Raw genomic sequence first — 19,531 nt, 5'->3', positions numbered from 1 at the left:
AACATGATTGCCTTTAAGATCAAAATTCCACTTGCATTTTTTTTTCTTTCATTTTCATAGCTTGACTCTTCATGATTAAGTAGTAGTGGCCATATCTAACGGCCCAATAAAAACACAGCGGAGAAAAGGGAGGATTGACAAGGTGATGCTTTACACACGGAACGCTCCAGTGAACAATGAGGAAAGCCGCCAAGATGTTACCAATCTCATCTGCAAGCACCTGGGATTCATAACATGGACGCACATATTGCTCAAATATTACTCCTCTCCAGAAGGAATGCAATTTTCATATTTGTTTTATTTGTGGCCTTGCAGGGCGGAGGCATAAACTTGTTAGAGATGAGAATCGTTTATCTTTTATAAGGCTTGGACTAACGGCAGACACATGGGAATTGGGGAGGAATTAAAGCAACACTATCTAATAATGGGAGCCTAAGATAGCAACGACAGTGTTCAATCACTTTTTACGGGTTGGAACTTTTGTGTGTTCGCTGTGCGTGTGTATGTATATTTTCTATTGGATATATGGACGGATGGACGGATGGACGGACGATGTAAAATCTGTAGTGGTTGCATGTGCATTAGCATGACTTGACACATTTGAACCTTCCTGTGATTCTAAAAACTTTCCCTGCTTCCTTTTAACAGTATGCCCCTGAGAGTGTGATAGAACTACGGTTACCGTGGCAACAACACTCCTTCAGAGGCAGAACAGAGAAGGGAGGAGAGTACGAGAGGCGGCTCTCGTTGCATGGCAGCTTGTTCCCCGTGGTAAAAGTAGTGCAGCGGCGGGCGGGCGGGAGGAGAAGATGCACAAGCACGCCGCTGCTGGCCTGTTGATGAGTGCTCATTAGCCGGGCGAAATCAATCACGGCGCTGGTTTGAAACAGGCCGCGTTAATTATCGAACATGAACGCAGGTGTTGCATGACTGAACAGCAGCAATACACACATACACACACACACGTACACAAATGCTTCTGCGCACTCCAATATGTATTCAAACTAGATTGTTCTTAATGCTAATATCAAATCTCAATCAAATGAATCAAAGTGTCTGGTGTCGTGCATAAATAGCTTCTTGTCATTTTGGTTTACCCTTGTTGCCACTAGCAACGTACATTAGGTGCACCGGCACAACGAGTTCCAGTACGAGAGCTACGTATGTATGTAAAAAAACATATTCTGCTTTTAGAATTCAAAAGAGAGGCTTCAGACAGTTGCAGTTCACTGTCAAACTAAAACATAAAACAATAACCTTGAATGACGCATTGAGTATTTAAAGCAATCACACACTTTAGCCTTCTTACTGCTAATGCTAATGCATACATAACAATTCCAGCGACTGTTGTTTGGACGCAAACCGTGCAACAAGACATACATTCATTCAATATAACAGCATTCGGGTCATATATTCTTTATCCTCTCCGAGGAGCTGAGCCGATCGGTACAGACACCCATGAGAGTGTCTTTCTTAAATTGCCTCCTGGTGGCCAAGGTGGGCATAAGCAGAATGACTGTTCAATCAATGTTGTACATGCCATCCAGGTCTTTGTGAGCACAGTTTTGCCTCTTACCTTGATGATTTTGAATTGGAGACAAATAGATAATACAATGTTCACACGGGAAGCGCTTGGGACTTGACACTGACTTCTTCTAATGTTTTTATTAAAAGGAAGGACGGCAGACTGGGAGGGAGTCGACCCAACCGTGAACTCATTTGCTGTGACTGTGATAAGACATAATAGCAGAGCATCACTTTGGCGCGAGCTCTGAGGAACGACCCGACCCCAGTTAAAAGAATGACGGTCCGTCTCGCTTCCAGGTGACGTCCATCTTTTTGGGGGTCTTTTCATCTGGGATGAAATAGAGCGTCGATACTCGTCGGCGCGAAAATAACAGCGTAATAAGATGGATATCTAACTTTGCTCGCTGTAATGAAGCCAAAGATCTGCAGCTCTGAGCGGCAGTTCATCACGAGGCCACAATCAATTAAAGACAAACAGATGAGACCAAATCTTAACCGGTGCCTGATTGTCCAAGTAGTCAACAATACGTACTTTATCTTCCTATGACGATCTGAGGAAGTCTCTAGTGGCGTCCATAAAGGCTGATTACACTGAAAGCCAAGGGCGGTGCACTCTGCAAAGTGCAGTCGACAAGCAGCCCTAAGAGCTCTCGCTGACTACTTAGTCCGGCTGCCTTTACCGGGAGAATGAGTCGAGATGGCGATGGTCCTGCGCTGCCTGACGTTGCAATAAACGTTGACCTGAGTGCAGCGGATGCCAAGGAGCTTTATGAGAAAGCCAAATGCCAGCTCACGCTGCGTCTCTCCCAGGGTCTGACGGCAGCACCACTTGATTCATCAGCCGAGTATTTCCGACAGCTATCGGTGCTACGTTTACAACATGACAGGGGTAGCATTGTTTTTTCATGATGGTGACTTTTTATCTTGTTTGGAATTTTGTTTATCTGATTCAATTATTCTTGATTTGTTTTTAGAATGATTTTGTTTTTGGAGGTTTAGCTTTAAAGACTGTGCTGAGCGCCAGGTAGGGGAAAAATGTTACGATAAGAGTTACATGACAAAATGTTTTTAGCAAGTAGCAAAGAATATTTTCTGCAGAACACACTGCAACTAGTGACTTGGTAAATAGTGAAAACAATGTCTCACTGTAAAGAAAAAGCTCGAAACAATCATGTAACGAGCACGACATCGTCGCAATCAACTTGACAGTTCCGTAAGACCGCCGGCATCTACATACATACAGACGTTTGGCCATTGGCCAGCTGGGGCACAAACAAGGGAACTTTCTCGTATTCCCAGCCCAGCCCGCCAGCCGCCGCCCGCCTCGGCCTAATGCGATTACCAACATCGACTCAGATGTAGATGGGACCAATTAGTCTGCTGTCTGCCCCGAAGAGAGACGACCGTTGCGGCACTGATGCTATTAAGTGTGGCTTTCCAAAGTGGCTGCAAAAATGCACAGAAAAAACAAGTTTTCAACACAACTGGTATTTCTAAAATCAAGGAAGCATTGTCTTCCCTCGACAGTAAGTTCTTTTCTGATTGAAACGCACGAGAAAGTTGGCGCACCAAAGCCATTAATGCTACAACTGAGCTACACGAATTCAATAGCTACAATCAATGTTGTGATTGGAAAAGGGTTTGAGGAGAATTTCCCAGCGGGATCATCCACTTGATTTGTAGAAGCCTTCTATGTGATAAGTCACGTAGAGCAGAGGAGAACGATGATGCGTCAAACGGGAATTGATGCGACAAAAGCCGTTCACCAGGAAGAAACAGGAACGACAGCAAATATCATCGGGATGCGAGAGGAGACGAGGACAAAACAAACAATTTTGGTGTCCGACTCATCTATTTTCTACCAGACGCTCCCTCAATTCTAATTACTGTCAAACAGTATCGGCTCAGTGTCCTGAGTGTCCTTTGTCAATATTTTGATGTAAACAGATTGGTTTGGGGAAACTGACTAATATTGCTCGCCCAAGATACAAGTGGTTGGTTAAGGCCCTTTCAAGAACAGTTAACCGTCCATCCATCCATCCAACAATGACAAGAAAAGAAAATCGATCTAATTTGTTATTCTAATTTGAATCCCTCAAGGGCAAACTCAACAATTGATGATCAATAACTATTACGATTGGCGGAAATAAAGAGACAGAAAGCCCCAAATTAAAATTTTATTTAGGGCTTGATGGCCTGAGACCGTTCTGAGTCTGACGCATCAAATAATCAGTTTAGTCTCTATTGGCAGTGTGAATATCGATCTCAAGACTGGACGCAAGTCTTGCTGAGGCTCATTTACTCTCCTAAATGGCTGAAATTCTTAGCACCTATCGCCTCCAACGCCTCTGCTAGGATTCAAGACAAACAGGGAATCCACAAGCGAGAAAAGCTGCCGAGGAGTGGGAGGTAGAACGAGGCCCCCTGCGGATCTTCCAATGATACGGCCAAAATTCACCGTGGTCAACTGTCTTCCCTTCTTTTCTGTTATCACGCTCTAATCCACGCAGTGTTTCTCTGCCTTGTGCTTTACCCACGACTAACAAGATGACTTCTGCCTTTTTGTCGCTATTGGGTAGGCTATGTAGCTACGCAGGTAAGGCTGCTAGGTTAACGGACAGGTATGTATGCCGGCAGGTGAATATTGGCACGGCTTGGCAGACAGACAGGTAGTTAGTTGACAGTCAGGTAGGTGACGTTCAGGCTGGGAGGTAGAAGGGCAAGACAATGGACAGGTAGGCAATTAGTGGTTTGCTGGCAGGCAGTTAGACGGGTAGGTAGAAAAGGAGCCAGATAGACAAACAGATTAGTACAGTCGACATGGCCACGTCCTGTTTGAGAGGTCGCCATTTCAGGGGCAAGTGGTAAATCACATGTACTGCTTTTGGCGTGACCCTATCTGCAAGTGGCCTTAAACTTGCCTGACCAAACAATTCTTCCGATGGAAGAGGACAAACAAAGTCAAACACTGAGGCAACCAGTTGAGACGATTCTCAAGGCTGACATTTAAGTTCTCTTATTGTAGTTGTTTTATTTTGATGCTGTCTACCTCCCCATGTGGTCTATTTAGTGCCAGAGCCTCATTCTTCCCAGACAATCGATACAGAAACACTTCAACAGCAAACACCCAGTCGTTGTAACAATCTCTCTCAATCCTTTCCCGGCCCACTAGCCAAAGATCACGTCCGTCCAGAAATTCCGTAAATAGTTATCATCTCATTGTCACATGGGTGAGCTCCTGAACGTGACCCCAGTTCACCTTATTTTCAGTGGGGGAGATTGAAAGGCAAGATAATGCAGTTTCAACATAACGTGCAGACGGGTCTTTGATACTGAGCCGCTTGTTGGGTTTCCGCGTGCGTACATCATTTACACCTGCATCCCCCGGTGCCGCTGTCCTGTCGGGAACGTCGGGTAACTATGGCAACAGCAGCCCGGGCAGGAATAAAAGGGGACAAGTTTGGCAAACGTGTGCTTTTCTGATCTTTGCTGAGTGAGTCCCTTAAATTGGCAATTCTCAAATTGGAGACAAAGAGCCATTGCTTGAAGATCAGCAAACTTATTTGCAACAAACTGTCATATTTTATTTTTATTTTTATAGAGTACGACTTTTGTATGATGACGTAATTTGCAACCTGATGCCCGCCGATCAGGTGTTGTCATCCTCACTTTCCTGTGACGCCAGGGGAAGGTCACTGTAATGGAGCCTTACAAATATGCTCTAAAGGGATTAAAACGGTAACTTTGCAGCTCCTCCGGGATACTATCGCGCTTCTAAGCGGATTAGAGGCGCAAACATCCGCGTGTGCATTAAAGCATGCAAGCGGGAAGGTGTTTACGCTCTGCCTCGCCATGTCAATGATGGTAATTCCAGTCATTCTCTCATCACCCTGCTGGGATTTCAAAAACAAAAAAAGATTCTATCTAATCAAGGCGGCGAGTTTCAAGCCGAGTGACAAAGAAGGGCGAATCTCGGAGCGTCTGATTTATTTATGGCGCGGAAAGGAAATGGAGTGGTTTTTGACATTAAATGGCGTCGACAGAGCCCATCAAGGCGGCCCAAGTGCAAGGCTCGACAAAAGGAGACAACGTCGACGCCAGTGTAGAACTGACAGGTGTTTAGCTACGAGTACTCTGGTACAAGCTTCCACCTGAGGTGAACTTTATCTATCCATGTATCTATCATCCATGCGTACGTCTATCCGAATAAGAAAAAAAATATAATTGCGCAACTATTACTGTATTTCAATGCTGGTCATGATGGTGGTACTTTGAGGTTGCTATAAAAAGTTTGGTACACTGACAAAGAGGAAATAATTGCCCAAATTGTGAAAAAGATGAGGAGTGAGTCGAGAGTAAGTCTGCAATTACACTGTAAAGCTGAAGTGTAATTTGCTGTAATAGCAGTAGTCCTTTCGAGGAAAAAACTATTGCTTTTGACGTAAGCGGCTAGCAGGTGAAAGGGACGGCAAACCTGCCTGACGCGCCCAGTTTCAGCCACTTGGTGCCATGGCAACAACAACAAATCATTCAGAAAATAACTGGACTACTGACAGAGAGAAAGCGTTCTCACGCTTCTGTGTGGGCATCTCTGATCTGCCCTCAACAACACCGACTAATGAGCTCACAAGGAGCCATTTGGCAAATCACAGCTTGTTTGCCATAGCAGACAGATGATGGCGGGGACAGCCAGGACTGCTACTTCCATTGTAGAGGCCAACTTCAGGCTGAGGCAGGGGGTTTTCAAACTTTTTAGCTTCAGAAACCCCTTATATTTATGACCAATGAAATTAACCAGATTCAATTTAGCTATCATTTATAGTTGGGATTAGGGCTAAAATTAATCCTCCACAGTAAACAAAGGTGTATTTTGTGTGTGTGTGTGTGTGTGTGTGTGTGTGTGTGTGTGTGTGTGTGTGTGTGTGTGTGTGTGTGTGTGTGTGTGTGTGTGTGTGGACCCCAAATACAATCCCGGGACCCCAGTGTGCAAGCCACTGACTTCACGTGATCGTCACAGTGGGATATTTTTTGCCAATCCAGCGGCTTGTTGTTGCCTGCCTGTTGAAATGCGGCGCGGGGGCTGAGGCAGCAGTGCCACATGGGCGAATATTCTATTTTAAACAGTTTAGCCTGCTTGCAATTACACATTACAGCCCCGCAGCATTCATAAGGGAATTTGAAAGCATTTGCTTGGTGAGAGTCCCCCCCCCCCAGGCCATACTTTTCCCCTCAACACATCGTGCAATCTATAAACGCACTTATGACACGCACACGCATCTTTAATTTTCTCCTTATCCATTTTTGCCTTAATCATCACTCTTCATGGAACTTGCCCTCGTCGTGCCTGCAGGCCGGCGGCGTTTTGAGGATCTGTCAGGAGCAGAGAGGGCAGGCTGGTGGGTTCGGGCATCTCGGCTTTGCGTGGAATTGCTAGAAAATGTCAGAGTCGGAAATAACTGCAGTGACACGCTGGTGGATATGGAGCGGGCGAAGAAGGATGAAGAGTACGTGACTGTGGCGTGACAACGACATGGAAAGGAACCCGAAACTAGAAAACTGAGGTCAACTGAAGGCGTTCTAATAAACGCTCTAAGAGTTCCCCGTCGACTACATTATACTCAGCTCAGCTGTCAGTCAAAACTAGAAATGCCTTAGAATTGTCATCTGGGGAAGTCGCCTTGTAAATTTTGTACGTCAGAGTGAAAACGACCCATTAATATGTCACTAATAACTAACCTGCTTGTCGCACACAAATGTGGATTTTTTTGTCCTAAATATTGAATATAAAACAGCACTACTTGGACCATTTTTTTTCATCAGTATTGCAATCACCTTTAGGAATTAAAAGGACATTATTCATCATTATGTAGGGAAAACATTTGAAATAAAAATCTGAATATGAGATCAAATAAGATTCATTTAACTGTGTCTGCAAAAATTATTAAATTAAAATCAAATTAATTTTGCGGTCTCATTGAACATGTTAAATTTTTAATGCGGAACCCATTTAAGACGCTATTGCGTACGAGATTGTGACAAAAAGAGTCCAATTGTTTCTGTGAGCATCCCTGGTCTAAGTAATCCTGGATCCTATATTTCACAATCAATAGATGCTGCCTTTGCTATACACGTCATAATCATAATCATTTTCACCAAGAGAGGCGATATTATCGCGTGTACGTAGATGTGAGCTCAGGCGTGAGCAAGCTCAAGCATCTCCAATCTTTGGAAAATCAATAAGGTTCTTGTTTTGACAAATATATGGACGGCGTTTGTACTTTAGTGGCTTCATCAGAGAGCGTGCTCTTCAAAAGGAGCTTAGGTGAGGTTTTGGCAGGCGGGGTCCTCGCAGTCTTTTCAGGCATTCATTATTTAGCTACTCTAAAAATACATCAGAGGCTACCTCCGTTTTTTTTCTTTTTCTTGTTTGAAGCTCAAGTTTCTCAGTGACATCTAGGCTGCGGTTTGATCACAAACAGGATGCGGATTTTATTAGTGCCGTAAGTGTATACAAAAAACCAAAATGTTTTGTGTTTGGTTTTGACCAATTGAGGAGGGATTGGTGTCGTCACGCGGGTCAGAGGTTGGAAAGCACTGGTAGTTTAATTGCATAAAATGTCAACTTTATTCAGCTCCTGCAAATGAAGCCTCGACAATCTACAAGACGTGTGTTGCGCATGCCAACCGATGATGCGAACACAGTCGCTAAATGTTGCCGAAGGGTATATTATCGACCCAACATCTCGTTTTTTTTCATTCTACGGATACAATCTAAAATTAATTGTATAAAGGCTGGAATCTAACTTGACAAACAACAATTCGAGCAACCACATACATGTACTGGAGGGAGGCAGTGCAGAACAAAACAAAATGGAAAAAAATAGATAGGACTAATTGACTCTGACCCAGACCGCCCACCACTGCTTAATGGTCAATACAACAGAGTCACAGGCCAGGGGAGGTTTGGGGATCAATGGCTGATGTTGACTTTGGACTTGCGACCCCTCTTAAAGCATCTGATGAGGCTTAGTGATTTTAGGTTTCCCAAGGACTCGGCACGTTCCATCAGCTGAGGCTCGTCTGCGTTTGTGTTGGTAAACAGATCGATGCAACACTCGCAGAGAGTGCAGACAATTGGAAGAATGTCACCAGAGTTATAGTCGAGGTTTTTTTTTAAATTACTGGCATAATTGTGATTTTACTACTGTTTACGTAATTTTCTAATGTATCCAGAATTCAATAATACAACAAAACTGACACTGGTCTAGATTGTTTTAATAATAATAAAATATTAAATGACGAATTTTAGTAATATTAAGGATTAGTCAGCATCAGGTGGAATTTTTTTTCAAAAACTTTACAGCAATAAATTACAATAAATGGTTTACAATAAAAGTTTTTATTAATCATTTTTTAAAAACCAAATATCTCAAAACCTCATGATTCAAATTTGTATTGCACGCTTAATTAAAAAAAAAAAACTTAATTGAAAACAAACATTTCTTAAAAACTTAAATAAAACTGTATTCAACCTAAAAGTTAAATATAACTGAATTGTATCTACATTCTTTTGCATACCACTAGAGGGAGCCCATGTAACACACATTGAGAGTTACTCTAATAGGTTTTTTTGGGGGGGGGCTGTGACATAGGATGATGCCAACCATTTTGAGGACTCACCATAAAATCACGCACACACACACACACACACACACACACACACACACACACACACACACACACACACACACACACACAGACACACTCCCGACACACACACACCAAGAATCTTGTCCATCAGTCAGCGTGCGTGTGGCGTATCAGGAAAGTCAGGCTGGGAGCAGCACACCAAAGGCGGAGCCCTCCCTCTAAATCAACAACAGCTCAAGAATCCAGTTGAGATGTGCAACAGACAACCTTCTATTCAACTCGTCCCACTTTTTGCTGGAGGCAGCCAGCACGTGCATGTGGGCACGCCGGTTCAGCCACCTACACACACGTCTGCAAACACGCACGCCTCCTCCCAGCGTAAGCATGCATTAAGAGCTGCAAGTAAGCAAAAGAAATGGCTTCCCTTTTCACAGGCATCGCTTGACTGAGCTCTTCTTTGACTGTAGGGCAAGTGCTTGGGCACACACACTTCCATTAAAGTTCCCCGTGGCCATCTCATTGTGTGTGAGCGTGTGGACACAATATGCCGGCCGACGTACGTCTATGGAAGAGCCAGTCAAAGAAAAGGAGGACACCAAAGAGGGAGCCACGCTTGAGCGGGTCTGCGGCCTGCCACCTCACATCACCCCCTGACACTTGAAAGCACCACTACCCAATAACACAATGGGGATCCTGAATGCACCTCGTTAGGGAGGAGCATTAGCATGTTCTCGTTGAATCGAGTTTTCTCAGGTTAGCCATTTTTGAGGAAAATTGCAACTTCATTTGTAAATTATGAGAATAAGAGAAAAAGATACTTGGATTGAAGAGGGAAAAAATGGTCCCAAGTAAACAAGTTGTTGAGAGGAAAGCTTTATTTTTGATTTGAGCAATGTGATAAGAGAAAATAACCTCATACTCCCCATTTAAAACAGAGCATTAACATTTAATATTCCAGAGGTGAACCAAATCAAGTAAGCGAGCGTGTTTGATATTCAGATTCTATTTGCGTCTCTCATCTTTGCTGGAAAAGATTTTTAAAAAGTAATCAAATTAGACGACTTGAATCCAAGCGAGGCTGCCGGGAGTCTTCCCGCCGCTTTTATTAACTTGTCAACCATTGTCTGCAAAATGAGAATCCAGTGGCAACATGAGGCCACCTTCACGATACCCTGGCAAAATTAGCTTTGTGCTGAAGGAGCCAACTCTCCCGGGACACAAACACAAATGTTCTATCGCTTGCTTACAGGCTTTAACACGTTCCGCTGGAGGGATTTAAACCAGTCGGAGGAGGAAGGCGCCACTAATATGGAGCCAGGGAACATCATCATGATCAAACACTTGACGGCAATGAGGAGGCGACATGCATGCTCAGACACGACGTGGAACTCGGCCGTTATTGAATAAATGCAATGGGTTCAAAAACAAACGCGGCCAAACGCTCCGAAGGATGGACAAATTCCAAACTTTAACATTAAAGTCATGCAAGTAGTTGAAAGTCGGAATGCCATCTGGAGCGACGTGTTCCTCAATCACTGCCAAAGTTAACGAAGCAATTAACTAGTAGCACTAGCCATGATCTAGCAACTGATCAAGTGTTTGATACATTTGAAACAAATCCAATTTGACAATCTAACTGAAATATTCATGAGCTGGCCATAATTAACTGAGTTTGACTTTATGTCAAATCTGCTTCCACTATGGAATTAATTGTCATAACACACGTGGCAAACCAAGCACGACTGTAATTGCTTCGCACACACACACCCAGTCACGTAGGGTGAATGCAACACATGTGGACGGGCCTTCACATACATGCGTGAACATCAGTAATTTGCCCAAAGCACCAAAAAGTCCAGGAAGCTAATAGGGAGTGTCAGGTTGGGGTCCTGCAGGGGGCGACGCAATGCAGATGCCGTCACTCATCATCCATGTTGGGAAATACATTCGAGTGAACTCATACGTGATGATATCGAGGCAGTTCCAGAGGTCAAATATGAAGAGTAGTCGTTTAAAGATGATGTAAAATATACGATATGACAAAAATTGCATTTCCTTCCTTGTTTACATTTGCAGTATCAAGAACGCACGGAGGACAATCATAAGATTCAGATCACGTTAAAAAGATAAACTTGTCACGCCCAACCATATCAGACACTGGCCAATAAAAAGATGACATAACGCGACAGTTCGACTCAAATCTCACACTTGTCACACTGCATGAGACACAAAGACACACATATGCTGTGCATCAAAAAGAACGTGCAGCCATCTGGGCAAAACGGAAACTTGTTGGACCGGTTTTCAATCACAACGTGGATTCCATGCATTCTCGGGAGTTTTGTCTGGCATGACCGCGATACTTCAAGGGTGTCGCATGCTCATTCTGAAATGTCTGCAACCTTTCTCAAGCTCGCCATTATGCACAGGAAACATTAATTGCACAGCTTTGTCATTTATTTTTCAGGATAAATGAAGATATTAGTTGAGAGACACATTTGGAGTATTTCAATATGTTTGTTGGATGTCACGTTGAAAAAATGAATTGAATTAAATTGAAATTTATTTTGAGTGTTACATCAAGCAAATAGCACGACTTGGTGGAATTGCCTATTTAATTCCGAGCCGCCATTTAATCGTCAAAGGAATGTGTAGAAATGAACATGTTTAAGAACACATTCCTTGACAGTAAGTGTACCAAATGAATGACAGCAATCTTATTGAATGCACAGACGAGCAGCAGCAGCCTCAGAAATTGGGAGAGAAATTAAAAAAGCAGCAACTTTGCCTCATGAGTTCATTACCAAGCATTCGGAGCTCGTCAGTAGGCAAAGAAAGCCGACGTGGAGTCACGCAAAGCATTAAATGAGGAGCTAATATTTTTAATTTGTCCAAAGTCGCTGTAATTCCCGGCATCTCCAGTGAAAACCAAAAGCTCTTTAGGCCGAGACGTTGCCAGGGGCTGCACGGGAGAACCCTGACGTCATGACTGGAGGCTTCTTGTTTTTTTATAGAATCAGCACTAGTAAATTACACAACTTGTAGTTTTTGGTAATATATTTGTTTTTCAATTCAATGGACCTCGTGCTGGTTGAAGTCAAATGCGTCATCCGTCACATACGATAAGAAATACACTCCCTTTTCTAAAATTGACATTTGGGACTTAAACAGCTTGAGGCCTCTTTTTTTGGAAGAATTCGTCACTATTTGCCAAACTGGTGCTTCTTGCGTGATTTGACTTCAATGCCACGCTATGTCATGATAAAAAAAAAAAAAGAAAATCATTCAAATGACATCTCTGCCGTTGTTTCTATGAATATGACAGCGAAACCATCAGTGAGTCAAAAGATTCCCAGGATGCATTGCAGGTTGCCACTGTTCTCACTGATTTCGTCTCATTTAGCGGAATTCGCTACACAAACGAACAGTTATGTAACGGCGTTAACAAGCGCCGCGCGTCCGTCCATCTGTTGGCCCCTTGTCGGCGGCCTGTAATCAGATTAGGCAGCTGCCGGGTGAGCGTGCATGACGTGACCATGGCGTTGTTGGTGTGTATGATCACATGGGCGCAGATTGGTGCATACGTGTGAAGAAGCGGTGCGATCCAGGGCATTAACAGGCCTACTGTTGACAATAACAGCCTGGGTTAGCGTAGCGGCAGATGACACATCGCCTCTTGGCTTGTGTCGCATTGCAATTACAAGATCGCTGAATGTGTGGTGTGGTGTGGACTTTCTTTTATCTCCCTGTGCTTCTCGGGGTCCTTCAGCTTCTTCCTAGGTTCCAACTACCACAACTGGTTGATTGGTGTGAATGTGAGTGTAAATCCTTGTATGGCTATTTGTGCCCTGCAATATTCTGGCAAAAAGAATCATTATCTTGATTAACCCTAACTATACCACAAACTTTGATCATTAAAGACGTGCGTATTATTTCAAACGTGAAGCATTTACTTTACTTACTACCTACGCAAAGAGGCCAGGCTAAAATGAGCTCGGTACTCTCCGAAAGGAGATTAATCACTTGAAAATACTTCTTTTGGCTTAAAAATTAAATTTATTCCACAACTAAGCCTGTATCTTAATTTACTTGTACATCAAATTAATTTCCCCGCTGAAATGAAATGAGCAGCAATTATCTGGCTTCAATCCAAAATGCTCCACGATGCTTTTGAATTAATTTCATTTATTTTGCTCAACTTTGTGATTGTTCAATTACAGCTGTTGGAAAATTCAGCTTGGCGTAATTATTTCTCTCTGAGTTGGCACTATTTGCACCGCGTGTGTGTGTGTGTTGACTGCAAACAAACGCACGTAAATTGACAATTCATTGAGCTCTCTTTTTTAATTTATCAAATCGTAAGTTATCGTTGTAACCGGCGTGATATTTAGTAGCATCTGAGGACATTTCAGAAAAAGCGCATACAAAAAAGAGAAAGGTTTTTGGAAGACTACCTGAGAAAAAAAAAAAAACACTCCTAAAGAGGTACATTTGCCAATGGTGAACCCACAAACAGTCGGATGTTGACAGCTCATTTCAAAAGAACAAATTATTTCCATTATTTCCAATCGGGGGGGAAATGGTTTTGTTCGCGCTGCATTTTTCTGTCATCTTGGGCCAGTCAATCATTTTAGGAGTACAAAACTATCGACAAAGAAGCTCAAGAGTGTCCTCCCCATGACCAGCAGACACTCGTGGCCTCGGGCTCATCACCTGATGAAGCAGCGCTCGGCGCCGAGTCGCCACTCTGATGTCTCATTGGTATTCCGCCGCACGCCCGCAGCAGGCGGCGAATGCGAAAGCTATTAAGATTCCGCCAAAGCCGTCCGTTCCCTCGTCGCCGAACGTGCGGCCAAGGAGAAACGGGCCGTGGATTCTGGACTGAGAGCATGGCTATTTGGACGGCCATTGTTGTCTTATTAAAATTAGCCATTGAGCGCTGAGGTCAAATGAATATGCAAAATCAGCTTCCAACAGATTTCAAGGCTCTTTTTTTTTTTTTTTTTTTTTTTTTTTTTTTTTTAATCGGAGCTCTTGAATGTTTCATTGTAACTTGCGGAAGCTGATTTGGAAGCCCTTGTGGTAAAGTTCATATCCTCAGACGCTTCCATTTTTGACAGATTTGCACTTGCTGATCAGAGAAGCACCGATCGATTTTTAATTGCATCCCTCACGAGCAGACCGTGATCTCCGAGGTCAAACGGTAAATTAGCATATCATCGACTGTCCCCGTTGTCGACAGCTTTGCTTCAAACTGCACGCCGTCATCACAAGTCCATGAAATTTTTATTTGCTTGTCAGCTCTCCAACAGATTTGCATCAAACTTGAAGATTTTTAATTGTGTCCAGCACAGGCTAGCTCGAATTTCTGAGGTCAGAACTTAAGTTAGTAGGATATGTAAAGTCAAAGGCTTTCCTTCAAACTGAAAGCCTTGCGTTGATTTTGAAATGTCTGGCTGGCTGTCAGGTATCGGATCAACGGCTTGACTATTCCGACGAGAGCTTGCCGCAGGTGTGTAAGCTGATGAAAATGGAGCAAAATCACAAGCGGCCCCACCAGGACATCCTCGGCCATCATCAGAAGCGCTGCGTGAGAGCTTTGCGATGAGCCAGATCCAGCAGCAGCAGCAACAGCAGCCCCTGGCCAGAATGCTAAGCCGCTTGCTAATCACCTTTGGAGAGGACAGCCTAATTCAGATGTCAAGGCCCATTACCTGTGAGCGCTTCAGAGGTGACCCAGGCAGCTATCTTGCAGCCATAAACACTATTTGGAGGAGAACGCACATCTGGATGGCCGAGAGGCGCCCAGCCCAAATTTGGACTCATTACAGTGAGCCGAGGGGCTTGGGTGCGGCCTTTAGCATGTATCAATCAACTCTGCATATAGATGACGTCCTTGACGATGGCACCCGTCAAAGCCATCTGCCTGGAATGTGAACGAACGCCTTTGAGACGTTTTTGTGATAGATACATTTGACTTGACTATGCTCAAAGGTTTCTTTTTCTTTATGTTATTTGTATTTGTTTCTTTTGTCAAAATTTAGATTTGGAATTGTCTGGCACAAGCTGGCTGTTCTCTCTGCCATCAAATGAGTATGCGAATGAACGGCTCGGATTTCAACAACCTTTGCTTCAAACCATTGATTGTTGTTGGAACAAGAAGACTTTCGACTTTTAATTGTATCCCGTACAAGATGCATGGCTATGATGTCGGTGGGCTCTGCAAAATCAGCATTCAACACTGATGTTGGAACAAGAAGCCTTTTTCAAAGTGAGTTGTACCCGCCACACAAGTTGACCGTCAACTTTGAGATGTAAGACTATGAGCTCTGGGCGGAAAAGAGTGTTCCTTTATATCCATCAATTAATTATCTGATCTGATTTATCCAGACACAAGCAAGTCAAATTAGTATCCATTTAAACGGCTCACCTCACTGTTAACTGTTCTCAACAGGACCCGACTGATTTTGAATAGCATCCAGTCCAGTCCAGTCCAGTCCAGCATACAATTGGACAAAATTAGAAAGCAAGGTCGCGGGCAGACAAGTAAATATTTTTTTTACGGCGGCATGATGGCAACCATCCAGCAGACCCCCTTGCAAGCATTCAGACAATTCTGTGTGCTGCCAGCAGTGTTCCATTGTAGGGGAGCACCTGCAGGGAGCGGCTCATTAACCCCCGAGCATTGAATCCTGATGCGTTAATTGGCTGGAAGGACTTGTTTAAGAACAAGCAGCCATCTTGAGCTTGTTGCGGTAATTGCTCTGTCTGAGCATCGGACCGGGAACATTGATATATTGTAGATGCGCTTCCATAGCCCAAATCAATCTTTTAATGATCATACTCGTGATGTCAAAATCAGCAGTCACGGATTATGGCTCAAGGTCAAAGCAAGGACCCTGCAATATGTGTTATTGTTTTTCAGGATACCATAAAGTGGAGATTGAACATCTTCATCACATTTTGGAAATTGGAGTCACTTTCAAAACAGCATGGCGTTTTTATCATGAAATCAAACCCAGTAAGTAAGGTTGCAATTCTATAAGTTTATATAAATACATAAATTAGCATGACAGACATCCCTCAAACTATTTTTGTATCCCATTTGTGCTGCCGATTGGCATCAAGAGGCACTTCCTGATACGAGAGCTGCATTAATGAGATTAACACACGCTCACTATTCCCGTTTGATAACTGAGGTTACGCAGAAGTCTACCGACTGGGAAATATTCCGATGAGAGATGTCGGCACGCAATGCCGAGAGGGTGGCATACAGTCAATCGATAGATCAACAAAATAGCGCTTGCATTAAAACGCAATTGTGCAATTTGGCCTCCGAATTAACAACCGTGCCTATTTTTTCCCAGGCGCCATCATTCAAATGAAAGGCTGCCATCATGGTCTCTGCGGCAGCGATCAACGCTTTAGCTCAATAAACATTAAAATGCTGCAATATGAGATGATTAAAACTCACAAAGAGAAAACAACAAAATAGAACCATCTGCTTCGTTGTTATTCACTGTGAAGGGAATATTTGCGCCTGATGATTTTAGGTTGCAAATTAATGACACTAATCATCATAAAGATTGGTTGACTCCCATCCTGTAGATGGCAGTATGGGAGTGGTTAAAGAAGAAATTACTATTTTGGGTTCAAAATACCGAATTTGGCAGTCTTTGTGGTTCAAATTTACGGAAAATTGGGAAACCTTTTGGTTTTTGTCATGTGCATTTCTAGCAGGAATCGACACGACAAACCACTATTGTTTGTCGATATACTACGTAGTATATGCTAAAATAAATACAAAACAATATTTTCCTAAAGTTCCCTCTTTCAAGTTCCCCTGTTTGAGTACCAAATATATACTTTTTCCAAAATCCCCATAGTTTTGCAACCTTCATGGCAAGTTGGCTGCACTGAGTAAGTCGCACTCAGCCACTTTGTTTTTCAATTCGTGAATGTGGTTTGAGCCTCAGCCGAACGCAACAATGGAAATAGACTCCAGCAGATCTTTAAATAGAGGCGTCACTGCAGACTCAATCAAAAGTTAGCAGAGAGAGACGGTGCCGCGGCCTCGGCGTCGAGAACGTCTTCATCTCCGAGCGCAAACGCTGCCCCTGGAGAATTGAACATGCGGCGGCAGCGTGAAGTTCCGCACGCAGCTTCTCTTTCTTCTATAGCACGCAGAGGAACGCGGCGAAGAACATCGAGGAACATCTGGTGCACCCAGAGAGCCCGTCTGCTGTTGTCTGCTGTTGTCTGCTAGTCGCCGTCGAGTCATCACAACAGCTGATCCGGCGACTCCATCAGAGTGGAGAAAAGTTCACTGGCTGACTCAATTATGCATGGCGGGGTGTGAATTAAACATGAGGCCGGCTTGCAAGAATGTATACACGGTGCGGACGCTCGTGCCGGCGCGCAAAGGCCAGGCCGCCGTTGCCATCTGCACACCTGACGCCATCCGTCAAGATGTGAAAGACACACCAGAGGACAACACATCTACATATGCTCACGTTCTCACACAGAAGTGAGAACGAATGGAAGTGACGTTAACTCACGAAGGTCATCAAAAAATATACGTAGCTACAAGACGGACACGTGTTGGAAAATGAATGGCGTGCCATTCCACAGTCGAGCAAACGTTTGGGAGCAGGTTGTTTGTTGCTCGGCCGTTTTCATATGCTTTTAAATGTGAGGAGGTTTATCTCTTGAGTCAGCGGCTTTACAAAAGCAGCCTTTTATCTGTTATTTAATCGTGGCTGCGAATAGGGATTAGTTGCTATTAGATTGCTTACAATTGAATAGATAGCTGCAATTGCTGATATTCATTGGATTGAAATTCCCTACGGAAGAAAAGTTATCACAAGAACATATATTTGTTCTCTTAATGTGGATATAGCGAGTGTGGTGTTTTCTTCGGTGCTGCGTCTAATGGTTTTTGTGTGCATTTCAATGGGAGGAAAGTTGGCTTTAAGCCTCAGACTCTTCTAGACATTTTTTTAATCATGGGAGCAAATGGGAACATCAAATCAGGTTCCCTTAGTTGGCACATGAATAGGTTTCCTACCTTGGGAGCTTGTTTTTTTTTTTGTTTGTTTTTTTCTGTGTTGAACACGGGGAATCCAGCCATAATACTTGGCAGGTGGTTAGTCATTGAAGGCTAGTAAAATTAGGGCAGTGACAAAAGAATTGCGGTTGTTCAAAAATGACTGACACATCATTATCTTTATCAAAAACCTCTATAGGATCTCATTAAATTGTACCTAACATGAACAATCCTCTGCCTTTGTTGCTCCCCTACATGCATTTTATTCATCATCCTTGGTTTAGCGGCCCAGTGAAGCTCTGGGGAGCGCCAGCCACAAAATACACACGTCACGTGCGTGCCCGTTACTCGCAAAACGACACACACACACACACACACACACACACACACACACACACACACACACACACACACACACACACACACACACACACACACACACACACACATATTGAGAGTGTGTAGCTCGGATGTGCAGCTGATGTCTAGGGAGCTGGACCCAGGTCGGGTTCTTGTGGGACACAGCTGTTGGCTGCTCGGAGCGCATTGACCATTTGCTGTTTGGAGAGCGTCTTTCTTTACTGACTCCATTAGTGGCTGGCCATAGCGGCACCCCACCTTATTATGGGATGTCAGCGGTAGGCAGCATCATTCACGCTCGGGCCGGAAGTGCTGTGATGAGACAACCGGATTCAGCCAGCCAGCCAGCCGTTCTCGCCACTCCACTGCATCCATGTGCACGGCGGGCTGAATAATGGAGGATGTAATTAGGCCTTGTTTCTATGCACGGGAGTGCACTTAGACTGGATGTCTCCAACCAGGCTGCCACACCATTATTGCCATTATCAGCGTTCGATCTCCCCGAGAAACTGATGGGAGCCAACGCGCCAATTAGAGCTGATACCGTGCAATACGGCTCGGGATGGAGATGCTCTGTCTGGCCAACAACACTGGCTGATATAAAAAAAAAAAGTTGCGTACAACAATTAAGAATGTTCTAGCAATTTTTGTCCGTGGAACAACAAAGATTTGAGGAGACTGAAGGCTGCTGCAATAAAACCAGTTGCTGCAGTCTAATGGAAACAGTGGTGATTGAAGTAGTGCAAAAAAAAAAAAAAAAATGCCACACTGAACACAATGGAAAGGAAAGCACATTTTCATCAATACACTTGAGCTACTGCAGCCAAGTCCAGACTGCCGAGTATAGCAACGTAAACGTAGTGCTCGACATGACTAATCGTGACTCAAAGACGCTAATGAAAACAAACAATGGAAAGGAAAACAATTGTCTCCTATACTATTTTTGTC

General features: G+C 43.7%; 1 protein-coding gene and 1 long non-coding RNA gene across 6 annotated transcripts in view; one reads left to right on the top strand and one right to left on the bottom strand.

Moving 5' to 3' along the window:
* magi3b (membrane associated guanylate kinase, WW and PDZ domain containing 3b) overlaps positions 1-19,531 on the bottom strand; it is a 70,916-nt gene that overhangs the window by 49,861 nt on the left and 1,524 nt on the right. The gene's annotated exons all lie outside the window — the stretch shown is intronic.
* On the top strand, positions 14,224-17,545 carry LOC147048762 (uncharacterized). Of its 3 annotated transcripts, none has more exons than XR_015067542.1 (6): positions 14,224-14,380; positions 14,479-14,550; positions 14,645-14,908; positions 15,222-15,448; positions 16,103-16,198; positions 17,358-17,545. It is a non-coding gene; the product is annotated as an uncharacterized LOC147048762 (long non-coding RNA). The 3 variants fall into 3 exon arrangements; XR_015067541.1 differs by lacking the exon at positions 17,358-17,545 and adding an exon at positions 16,545-17,239; XR_015067540.1 differs by lacking the exon at positions 17,358-17,545 and having other exon boundaries at positions 16,103-17,239.

The sequence above is a fragment of the Syngnathus leptorhynchus genome, chromosome 11, assembly GCF_054491065.1.
Source record: "Syngnathus leptorhynchus isolate UIUO chromosome 11, UIUO_Slep, whole genome shotgun sequence".
Lineage (NCBI taxonomy): Eukaryota > Metazoa > Chordata > Actinopteri > Syngnathiformes > Syngnathidae > Syngnathus > Syngnathus leptorhynchus.
Note: the sequence above shows the minus strand (reverse complement) of the source record. Positions and strands in the feature narration are given on the sequence as shown.